At 47.2% G+C, this 10,792-nt stretch overlaps 1 pseudogene; it reads left to right on the top strand.

Annotated features, from left to right (window-relative positions):
* The first annotated feature begins 4,841 nt into the window (after positions 1-4,841).
* On the top strand, positions 4,842-7,246 carry LOC147697158 (uncharacterized; annotated as a pseudogene).
* The last annotated feature ends 3,546 nt before the right edge of the window (positions 7,247-10,792 follow it).

The raw sequence follows: 10,792 nt of genomic DNA, 5'->3' as shown, positions 1-10,792 counted from the left end.
CTGGGCCCAGCGACGCGAACAGCATCAACCTTCGTGGGACAGGTCGCACCTCCATCCTGGTCGCCGACAACACCTCGGTCCGTGAGACTGCAGAGCCTAGCGTCGCCCACTCACCTAGTCGAGGTGACGATCATCCGGTGCCCTCCTGGTACCCTCTGACTACTGGCTAGTAGTTACGAACTTGGTCCACTCTGCTTTCAGGTGTCATCCATCTCTGATCCAGGCTTGGATCTCTACGAACTATCTCCACTGGTCGCCGGCCAGCAACTCCTTCCTTCCGGCTCCTGGTTCGTCAGCGAGGACTCCCGACGTCTGTAAAGACTTGTGCAGCCGCAGCCCCTGGGCTAGGTAACTTCGGCATTTCGGTGCCCGCATAGCCTCATTATCTAAGGGTCCCGAGTCCCTATCGCTTCCGACTTACCTTATCGGGTTCGCCCGAGAACACTAAACTTTCCGTGCCCTCGGGCACTTGTATTGATTGTGCACTTGAAGTATTTTCCTAAGAGTTAGGTTGTGTGCTTAGTACCCTGTCCTCATAAAGAGTACAGGGCTGTTGTGATTCTAATAAATACACTGTTTATTTTCATAACACTTGTGTGGTGTCCTTTCACTTGGTGTTAAAGGGGTATGTGATGGTATAACAGCTGGCTTAACACGCCTTCTAGAGTTTAGCCCGAAGACTGCTCGTATCCACGCTACTAGGATAGCTGGTCTAAGGTTGACTTACAACCAATCACCATAAGGGTCGTTTGGACTGATACATAGTGATCACTAGAATAGTGAGCACTGCATATCAGGCCAACTTCTCACAGTCGTTGCATCAGATTTATCCTCAGCTGCAACGGGGATACTGGCTGTGTGCCATAGACCTACAGGATGCTTACTTCCATGTGCCCATTGCACACAAACACCGGAAGTTCCTGCGATTCCAAGTCTGCGCCAATCACTATCAATACACAGTGTTGCCGTTCGGACTGAAGTCTGCACCCAGAACATTCTCGAAGTGCATGGCGGTGGTGGCCGCACACCTGCGGAAGAACAAGGTGTTTGTCTACCCGTACCTGGACGATTGGTTGATCAAGGCCTCCTCCTTCTCGGAAGCTCAAGCGCACTTCCAGAAGACGTGCGTTCTCTTGAACAAGCTGGGGTTGCACATCAACATGTCCAAGTCTGTCCCGACTCCGGTCCAGTGCATACAGTACTTGGGAGCCTCAATCGATACGCTGTCAGCAAGCGTGTCTCCTTCGGAGGAGCGACGGCGATCAATCCTTCGGAAGGCTCAGGCTCTTATGACCGCTCCATCTACAACAGTGAGGACGGTGTCTTCTCTACTGGGGTCGATGGCCTCTTGTATCTTCCTCACTCCCCATGCAAGACTTTACATGAGACCTCTGCACGAGTGCTTGGAGGACCAGTGGGACCAGAGGAGAGGATCTTGGGACGACAAGATACGACTGCCTCTGCATGCTCTTCAGTCTCTGAAGTGGTGGTGTTCAGCGGAGAATCTCTTCAGAGGGGTTCCCTTCCACAAGGACATTCCTACTCAGACGATCGTGACGGATGCTTCTCTCCACGGCTGGGGAGCGCATTCGGGAGACTTACAGATTCAAGGTGCGTGGTCTCCGATGGAGTCCACTTATCACATCAATTTCCTGGAACTCAGAGCTGTTCACTTGGCGCTGAAGGCCTTTCATCCGTCCTTCCGGACCAACTCTCTGCTTGTACAGACGGACAATACTACCATGATGTATTACCTCAACAAGCAGGGGGGGTCGAGATCGCGCACCCTGTCTCGGGAGGCGCAGACGATCTGGCATTTGCTTCTGGCAAGAGGATTGACGATAACGGCCACCCATCTGCCAGGTGTGCAGAATGTTCAGGCGGACGCACTGAGCAGACTGATTCAGGAAAACCACGAATGGGTCATAAACGACGACGTGCTAGGAGAAGTCTTCGAAAGGTGGGGGACTCCAGACGTAGATCTGTTCCCCACCGCCGAAAACAGCAAATGCAGAGACTTCGCCTCCAGGTACTACCAGCAAGGGACGCTGGGGAATGTACTCTGGATCAACTGGTCGAACAGCTTTGTGTACGCTTTTCCACCCATTCCCCTGATTCCAGCGGTGCTGATCAACCTGTCCCAATCCAGGGCGTGGATGATCCTGATTGCCCCGGAATGGCCCAGGCAGTGGTGGTTCACGGACCTTCTACACCGGTCTCTCCTTCCGCACATACGGCTGCCGTGCAGGCCGGACCTTCTCACGAAGTTCGGGGGGCAGATGTTGCACCCGAACCTCTCCTCTTTGAGTTTGGCGGCATGGCTCCTGAGATAGTGCAATATGGCCATTTGAATCTCCCAGACGATTGCATGGACATACTGAAGGAGGCTAAGAGACCTTCCACTAGGACTTCCTATGCTTACAAGTGGAAGAGGTTCTGTATCTGTTGCAAGTCTAAGAACTATGACCCAACGACATGCAAGGAAGAAGTCATCCTTCCTTATCTTCTACATTTGGCGCAGTCTGGCCTTAACGTTCATTCCATTAAGGTTCATCTCGCTGCCTTGACTGCCTACAGGAAATGCCCTTCACAGACTTCCTTCTTACAGATCCCTGTGGTCAAAGATTTCTTGGAAGGCTTGAAGAAAGTATTCCCTCCTGTCAGGCTTCCTTCGCCTTCATGGGATTTGAATGTGGTGCTGTCCAGATTGATGAAGGAGCCTTTTGAACCTATTCATAAGGCTTCGTTGCAGCACCTGTCCTGGAAGGCGGCGTTCCTCGTGGCCATTACATCGGCCCGCAGGGTGAGTGAAATTCAGGCGTTGTGTTGCAATGAACCTTATACTGTATTTCATGCTGCTAAGGTTGTTATGCGTACTCACCCTAAATTTCTTCCCAAGGTTATTTCTGATTTTCATATCAACCAGACTATAACTTTGCCTACGTTTTTTCAGGATCCTTCATCTCCAGCGGAAAGGTCTTTACATTCCCTGGATGTCAGGAGGGTGTTGAAATTTTATCTGGATAAAACCAAGGATATTCGTAGGTCAGACCAATTACTTGTCAATTATGGATCTGTCAGGACGGGTTTTGCTACCTCTAAGCAGTCCATCTCTAGGTGGATTGTGTCCTGCACTGTGTTACCAAAAAGCTAATAAGACCTTAGGGGGTAAGCCTAAGGCTCATTCCACCAGAGGTAAAGCTGCCACGACAGCTTTACTCCGTAATGTTCCGATTGCAGAGATCTGCAAGGTGGCCACTTGGAAGTCAGTTCATACCTTTGCTAAGCATTACTGCCTGGACACTGATGCCAGGGCAGACGCTCAGGTTGGGCAGGCTTCGCTGCGGAATTTATTCGCACTATAGTGGTTGTTTCTGTTTCTCCACCGCCGCTTTGGTGTGGGGATGGGCTTGCCATTCTATTCACTAGATTATTACTATACACAGAGATCCCCTACTACAGAAGGAGTAGTTTCTGTCCTGTAACTCCAGTTCTGTAGTAGGGGTATCTCTGTTATAGTCATAAGCGCCCTCCCGCCTCCCCGGTGGAGAATTCTTCATGTAAATAATGCTACAGGTCTGGCGTTTTTTTTACGCCTTCAAAAAGAACTGAAAGTAAGTTGGACCTGCTATGCATTCTGGGATACTGGGAGAAGCTTCTGGAAGGTTTCCTTAAAGGCACAGTATCCTGTTTAAGCCACATAATGGCATCCTATGGGGCATGTCTGTCCAGGTTCTTCTCTCTATCATTCCTGAGGGATCTTGCTGGTGAAGCAAGGGAAATCTGTACAGGCTTTGCTGTTTTTGTGGATTTTATGGTGGAATTTCTAGTTGAAGTACTGGACAGTGTAGCCTTTTTAGGCTGCATTATCTGTTTCTTTGGTTACTTCACAAATCACTGGGGACACATTGCACTTTGTATATTGTATTATATGTCGTAGTCAAAAGTAATTTTTATTATTTGTGTCATTTGAAATATATAAAAAACGGTTTAAAACTGATATAATTGTGTCTCTCTCTCCTTCCTGCCACCCTTTCTCTAATACTTAGATTGGTATTAAGCTCCCATTTATTAAATATTCACAAAAGTGATATGCCACAGGAACCATTGTTTTTCTCAATTACAAATATATTCAACACATTTTGTGTCCCTGAAATTGATGATAATACAACCCCCCCCCTAGTGACATTGCTCACCTGCCCACCCAGTTGACTCTTGTAGCGAACAATATCTCTGGACACATATGGGGTGGTAGAGGACGATTTTCATTAAGCCAGAAAATACACTATTTTTTAACACCATATATGTTTCCCTCTTTCCTTGCTCAAGCGATGGTACCCCTGCTAAAATTACCATATAGGGGGCTGAGTCTGGGGTAGATCTATTGTTTGCAGTTTAGATACAAGATGGGTTATTAGTGGTTTGGAACTAACCGTGGTTGGACTGCAAGTGGTTGTGATACAGTATTCTCCAGTATTAGATCTTTCATAGATTCACATGCTTGTATCTTCCCTGTCGTCATGGTGGGAGTCTCACGGTAACAGAATGACCAAAGCAGTATCATGGAGAAGAAAACTGCATAGAAAAGCCCATAGGGACTGAAGTATTTGGTAACCATACCTCCTTATTGTTTGGTCCAAAAGTTAGCCAATCAGCATTGCTGCCCTGCCCTCACACTCCCCAGCAGAAGCTTCCTGCCTCAGATTTCCAACCGCCTTCGTGTGAGAAAGGAGTCTCCCTTCGCTCTGCTCAGTTTGCTGTTCCTGAGTGAACTATTGACCTTTTACTTCTACTGTCTTTTCATCTGGATTAAGGTATTGTGTGTACCTATTTTCTTCATAATGGCTAAAAGCTCTAAAAAGAGGCTTTTCAGGCCTTGCAGATCCTGTGGAAAGGCCAGGCTTTTCTCTGAAAATCCTCACAAGGACTGCCTATATTGTCTTCATCCTAAGCATGTGGCCAAGGATTGTAAATATTGTAGAACTTTCTCTGCTAAAACTCTGAGAGACAGAGAGGCTCGTTTGCTGTTGTGGCTTCAAAAGAAGAAGGCCGCATCAGACTCAGATTCTGGGGAGGAATCTTTTAACCTGACACCTAAAAAGAGAAAGGCCTCTCATTCTGAGGAAAAAGTGGAGCCTAAAAAGATTAAACCTAGGGAGAAAGCAGCGTCATCTCTCCCTATTACTCCTCTCAAGAAGCTGTCAGGTCAGAAAGGAACAGGGTCTGCTCCGTCGACCAGTTCCCTGGTTTCTGCTGCAAAATCTGTGGTAAAATCTTCAGCTCCGTCGGCGACTTCCCCGTCGACGACGACTGTTTCGACGACGATGGCTCCTTCGACGACAGGATTTAAAGCAGCGTCGACGGCGACAACATCGACGACGACAACGTCGACGAGTATGACCATCCCGTCGACGAAGAGACCATCGACGACGACGACGTCGTCGACGAAAGGCTCGACAACGAAGACGTCGACGGAGACCCCGTCGACGGTGGTCCCGTCGACGATGGCTTTGGTGACGGCGGCTCTGTCAACGATGACTATGTCGTCGACGACACCGTCGACGAAGATTATACTTTCAATGGCAAAGGCATTTAAATCTCCACAGTCGAAGACTATGATTTCTATTCGATCATTTCAGTCGTCGAGGGGTTCAGCGACTATAAGCAAATCTGCAGAATTCACGTCGTGGACGCAGATTTCACCTTTACCTCCATCTTCTTTATTGGAGCAGGATTCAGATGGAGAGGAGTCATCAGGTGCTGCCTACAGCCCCTCACAACTCAAAATAAAGAGCCAGGACATAGACGAGGAAGAGGTCTTTCCTTTAAAGAGAGAGCTCAATCTGAGTCTTTCCAGGAAACATGTAATTATAATGAAGATGACGAGCAACAAGAGGAGTCGCGAGAGGAAGAGCGAGAGGAGTCAGTCTCCATACCGGTGTCTCTTGTCTCTGACCTCAGGTTCATGATAAACAATTATTATCGCCGTTTTCCGGAGGCGAATGCTCCTGCTTCATCTACGCCGGTGGCTTCATCGCAACCTCCAAAGACCCAATCTTCTTCTCAGGAGCAAGTTGTGAGATCACCGCCAGTGATAACAATCCAGGATGACCTAGCGGATTCCGATGAGCATGATCAGCCTGAGGAAGGTGAGCTTGTACATGATGCTATGGGGCAGGAATGGAATGAGTACATTTTGCCGTCGACCCCGTCACCTACTCCGCTGCCGACCACTTCTCCTCCTCAAGACATTGGAGGGTTCCATGACATTATGGAGAAGGCAGCTAAGAGATTTAATTTGGATATGGAAGTTAAAGAAACGGAATGTTTCTTGTATGATTTCAAAGATGAAGCCAGGAAATCGGCTCGCTCAATCCCGATTATCCCTCACGTTTGGGAAGAGGGCCTAAAATTTTTAAAGACACCGGCTTCCATAGCGGTTTTGGTTCCAAGAATCGAAAAAAAGTATAGAGCGCCAGAGTCTGCTGCAGCCTGTCTAATAGGACACCCGAGACCAGAGTTGGTAGTGACGCAGGCGGCACAGAGGAATTCTAAGAACCCGGTTGCTACTTCTTTGGTGACTCCAGACAAAGAAGGACAGAGGATGGATGGGGCCGGGAACAGGTTTGCAGTCATGGCAGCCTCTACGATTAAAGCAGCCAATGCTATGGCCCTTATTAGCCACTTTAACAGACAAATGTGGTCGGATCTGGCACCCATTCTGTCTGCACTACCGGAGGATAGGAAAGAAGAGGCAGCGGCTATCCTCAAAGACTGGGCAAAGTCAGCTGTTGAATCAATTGACATTGCCATGGACGTTTCCTCTATGGCTTTCAGGCAGATGGCTGGAGCAGTTTCGCTTCGAAGACAGGGTTGGCTTAAAGCAACATCATTTCGTCCGGAGGTGCAGGCGAAAATTGTAGACATGCCATTCGATGGCGAAAAATTTTTTGGAAAACATGTAGACGAAGCGCTACAGGGTATCAAATCTGACACGGATACTGCTAGAGCGCTGGGATCCCTTCAACAAGGACGGTTCCAGTCCTTTCGTAAAAGAGGTGCAAGAGGCCAATTCAATCAGAGATCTTCATATCAGACCAACAGATATCAGCCTTATAACCAACAGGGATATAGGCAATACAATTCAAGCAACCAGTACAGGCCCTCCAACTCCTCTTACCAGCAGCAGTCTAGGGGGAAATCTTCCAATAGAGGGAAGAATCAACAATCTAACAGACGTCAATGATTTCAGGCCGGCGCTCCCCACACAGCAGATCCCGGAAAACGACCACTATCTGTCTCAATACTTCAACAATTGGATGTACATAACTTCGGACAAATGGATTTTGGATGTAATAAGCAGAGGCCATACCCTAGAGTTTGTAGAAATGCCACCAGATCATCCCCCGGTGCTCAGACACCACCAACATCGTCAGGAGCTGCAAAAGGAAGCCCATTCACTGTTGCAGAAGGGGGCTATAAAAGAAGTGCCGCATCAACACAGAGGGAAAGGCTTCTATTCGCATTTCTTCCTCATCAAAAAAAAACAAACTCTGAAATGGAGACAGGTATTGGATTTGAGGGATCTGAATCAATACATAAAGAAGATTCCCTTCAGAATGCTCTCATTGCAAGAGATCCTTCTAATGTTAAAGGAGAAAGACTACATGGCGTCATTGGATCTCATGGATGCATACTTCCATATTCCAATTCATCAGGAGCACAGAAAATATTTAAGATTCGTAGTGGAGTGTCGCCATTTCCAATTCAAGGTGCTGCCATTCGGCCTCAAATCGGCCTGAGGGTGTTTACCAAATGCATGAATCCGGCCCATTTAAGGTTGAAAGGGCATTACATTTACCCATATCTGGACGATTGGCTGGTGACAGATCCATCATTCAGAGAAACCAGAAGGTCTCTTCAGTGCTGCAACTATTCCATCGTTTAGGCCTAAGGACCAACTTGGAAAAGTCTTCACTTACACCAGCTCAGGGCATCCTCTTCTTAGGAGCATGTATATGCACCAAGGCAGTGAAAGCTTACCCTTCCGAGGAACGGATGAAGAAGATAATAGGTCTAGCAATGACCCTTCAGACAAAAAAGTTCACTTCTGTGAGGATGTACAAATCCATGTTGGGGATGATATCTTCTTGCATCCCACTGGTGCCAAACTGCCGTCTTCGAATGAGACCCTTGCAGGAACATCTGGACGAGCAGTGGGTTCAGTCCAAAGGAACCTTCGAGGATCGGATTACCATCACTCACCGTATGAAGGTGGCCATGTCATGGTGGAAGGTTCAGAAGAACTTAAATCAGGGTCTGAATTTTGTACCTCAGGATCACGATTATGTGATGACAACGGATGCCTCGTTGCAAGGATGGGGCGCGTACCTTCAAGAGCTGGAGATCCAGGGCCGCTGGTCAGAATGGGAAGCACAGCTTCACATAAATATGTTGGAACTCAAAGCGGTGTTTCTGGGGCTTCAAGCCTTCCTGCCCAGAATCCAGCACTCGTCGGTGCTCATTCAAACGGACAGCACCACGACTATGTTTTACCTTCTAAAGCAGGGCGGAACAAGATACAAACAACTGTCTGCGTTGGCGCAAAGAATCTGGAAATGGCTGATAAATCACGGCATTTCGATTCAGGTACAGCATATACAGGGCATCCTCAACACACGGGCAGATGTCCTGAGTCGCACAGCGAGATTGACGCACGAGTGGAAACTGCACGACACTCAGCTTCACAAACTGTTTCAAAAATGGAGCACTCCCACATTAGACTTGTTCGCAACCAGAGACAATTAAAAATGCGTCCAGTTTGCGTCCAGGTATCCTCAGCAAGATTCCAAAGGAAATGCATTTCACATGGACTGGACGGGAAGGTTTGCCTACACGTTCCCTCCAATTCCCTTAATACCGCGAGTGCTTCGCAAAATGAGGTTGGAACCGTGTCATGTCATTCTGATAGCACCAGCTTGGCCGAGACAGACATGGTTTTCAGAACTTCTGCAGATGTCGAGGGGCAACAAAGTGCAACTCCCGACATAGCAGAACCTCATTTCCATGAACGACGGTCAGATTCTGCATCCAGACCTAGCATCGCTAAAATTGTCTGCATGGAACCTCATGAGCGGGAATTCCAAGATTTGAGCATTCCGCAAGACTGCAGACATATTCTATCGCAAGCCAGAGCTATGTCAGCCAACAAGACATACGCAGCAAAACTGACTCGTTTCTGCCTGGTGTGCCATTCAAAGCCTAAACCCGTTGACGGTACCGCCTGAAGGTATTCTGCCTTACCTGTTGTCGTTATCTAAGGCAGGTCTATCACATGCCTCGGTGAAGGTGCATTTGGCGGCAATATCCCGTTTCAGGAGACAGCCAGATGAGCCGTCTCTCTGGTCTAACAGGCTGATAAAGGAGTTTATTAGAGGACTTTTTAGAGTTTTTCCACCTATTCGGCGCCCGCCAGTGCCCTGGCACCTCAATACAGTCCTGGCGCAACTTATGAGGCCGCCTTTCGAGCCTATACACAAGACAGACTTACAGTTCCTCTCGTGGAAGACAGCCTTACTGCTCGCCCTTACATCGGCGAGGAGGGTTAGCGAAATTCAAGCCTTTTCAGTGGAAAAGCCCTTTTTACAATTTCGCCAGAACAGGGTTATATTACGGACAAATCCTTCATTTATACCCAAAGTCCCTACGTCTTTTCACCTCACCGAACCAATTATTTTGCCTACTTTTTTCAGCAATCCCTCATCTGAAGCAGAAAGAGCGTTGCACTCTTTGGACATTGCTAGATGTTTGAAGTTCTACATTGAACGAACAAAGACATTCCGCGAATCCAAGCAATTATTTATCGCATTTGAAGGACAAAGGAGAGGTCTCCCTCTGTCAAGACTGAGTATATCCAGATGGATATCATCGGCTATCTTGAAATGTCATGAAAAAGCGGGAAAGCCGCTTCTTTCCAATGTGAATGCACATTCCACAAGGAAGATGGCGACATCAATGGCCTTGTTCGGGGGAGTGTCGCTGCCAGACATCTGCAGAGCGGCGACGTGGAAGAGTGTGCATGCGTTTACCAACCACTACTGTCTGGACACTGCGTGGAAAGAGGACACGGCAGTGGGACAAGCTGTTCTGAAACGCCTATTTCAATAAGGTATAATTTGATTATCTTTTAATATTCTAAACAGTACTTTGATATATGTATATATATATATAATATGCTATCTTTATAGATTGTTCTATTATATTTTCTTTCTAGAACTTACACAATATGTTTTGAAGGGGAATTTGGTTCTTATTCCTATCGGACTTGTGAATTTTTAGATCATGTTCTAACTTTGTTTGCTGCAGAACTTCCTTCTGGGTTCTATCCTGGAAACGCTGCAGATTTTGTGAGCACTACTTACTACTCTGATACAAGCATGTGAATCTATGAAAGATGTAATACTGGAGAAAGAATATGGGCCCGATGTAGGTAATATTGATTTACCGATTTTTAATTACCGAATTTTACCGATTCGGTAATTGAAAATCGGTAAATCAATGTGGGTGACATGTAGGTATTTCCAGATGTGCAAATACCGATTCTGTAAGAATCAGTATTTACCGATTCTGTAAATACAGAATCGGTATTTACCATTGATTCCTATGGGCTTTGAAGCCCATAGGAATCAATGGGATTTACCGATTCTGTATTTACAGAATCTGTAAATACCGATTTTTGCAAGGGTGCAGGGGGTGTCACTTTGACACCCTCTGGCACCCCACAAATAGGCAT

Source organism: Lissotriton vulgaris, chromosome 8, assembly GCF_964263255.1.
Source record: "Lissotriton vulgaris chromosome 8, aLisVul1.2, whole genome shotgun sequence".
In the NCBI taxonomy this organism is placed as follows: domain Eukaryota; kingdom Metazoa; phylum Chordata; class Amphibia; order Caudata; family Salamandridae; genus Lissotriton; species Lissotriton vulgaris.
This window is presented reverse-complemented; position numbering and strand designations above follow the sequence as displayed.